The following is a 1266-nucleotide window of genomic DNA, read 5'->3' on the forward strand; positions in this document are numbered from 1 at the left end:
CATCAACCACAAACACTGGAAAGTTATATTACTAATAACTCTAAGTATTCAAAAAAGATTAAAATAAGAAAGAAAATCAAGAAAGGCAAAACCAAGGAAAGGCAAAGAGAGGCAAGAAAAAGCATACAAAAATCATGCCAGTGAGAGAGAAGAGTTTTCTAGAAAATGACTGACTCTCTGGTAACACATTAGTTACTAGGTACAGGAACACGTGTAGACACTTAAGGATACTTTTTTCAACTAATTTTCTAAGCCTGTTAAATGAAGAGCACTTTTCATATGCTTAAATTCTAATCAGACGTCTAGCACATTTTATCTTGCATATTTTTCTTCGTTTTATGAACAGGATTTGAAGAACTAGAGAATTCAAACAGGAAATGTTAACATTCATTTACTGATCTTTGTTGACAATTCGATTATTCTCCTACCACCACAGCAAGCTTTTCCGTATGCTGATGAGTAATTTGATGCCAAGTTTAATGTGGCCAAAATGACAACAAACATGTTAATGAACAAGGCTGTAGCTATTTCAAAATTGCTGACCCAACTAATATGTAAGCAAACAGGGAGAGGGGACGATATGTTAAAGAGTATCTTATTTTGAAATCAATCTTCTGTAGCTAAGACAATCTAAAATAATATCAGTATACAGAATACCTGAAGTTGTACAGCTGGGATTTTTCAGCAGTATTGAGAGCAATTTGACATTGAACTATCAGCGGAATCAAACAATTGTATGTGAGCTGGCAAGACAGGCATTTGTGTATTAGTTTCCTTTCATGATTGTAACTTAGCTCTCCTAAAATACACACAAAAAAGCAAAACCAGAACAGACTTTTGAATTGCATTTCAGCCCTTCCTAACAGGAAGTATTATGTCTTCACATTTTATGCAGGCCATCTCTTTGACAAGAAAGAAAATAAGAATGGAAATACATAGGAAAGTATGAAGAACACCCCAAAGAGGGAAATCTGCACTAGTTCTTTACCTATTTTTTGCAGGTACAGGCTTTCTGCCTTCCTTCTGAGTACAGGAGGCAGGGAGGGATGTGGGTCAGTCTGGGAGTTTCACAAGGATGGATCCGCCAGCAGGCAGAGTGGTGGAATAACTGTGTCTGTGCCCCACTTTTGCAACACTTTGAATATAGTCAAATATGAAAAAGCAGACGGGAAATGTGCTTCACCACGCTAAAACTTAGCTTCAGTACAACAGTTCAGGAGTGAGTTCAGCTGGAGAATGTAGCTCAGCTTCTCTAAGCTGAAATAA

Source organism: Pezoporus occidentalis, unplaced genomic scaffold, assembly GCF_034315485.1.
Source record: "Pezoporus occidentalis ecotype Australia unplaced genomic scaffold, CSIRO_AGI_Poc_V1 ctg48, whole genome shotgun sequence".
Taxonomy (NCBI): Eukaryota; Metazoa; Chordata; class Aves; order Psittaciformes; family Psittacidae; genus Pezoporus; species Pezoporus occidentalis.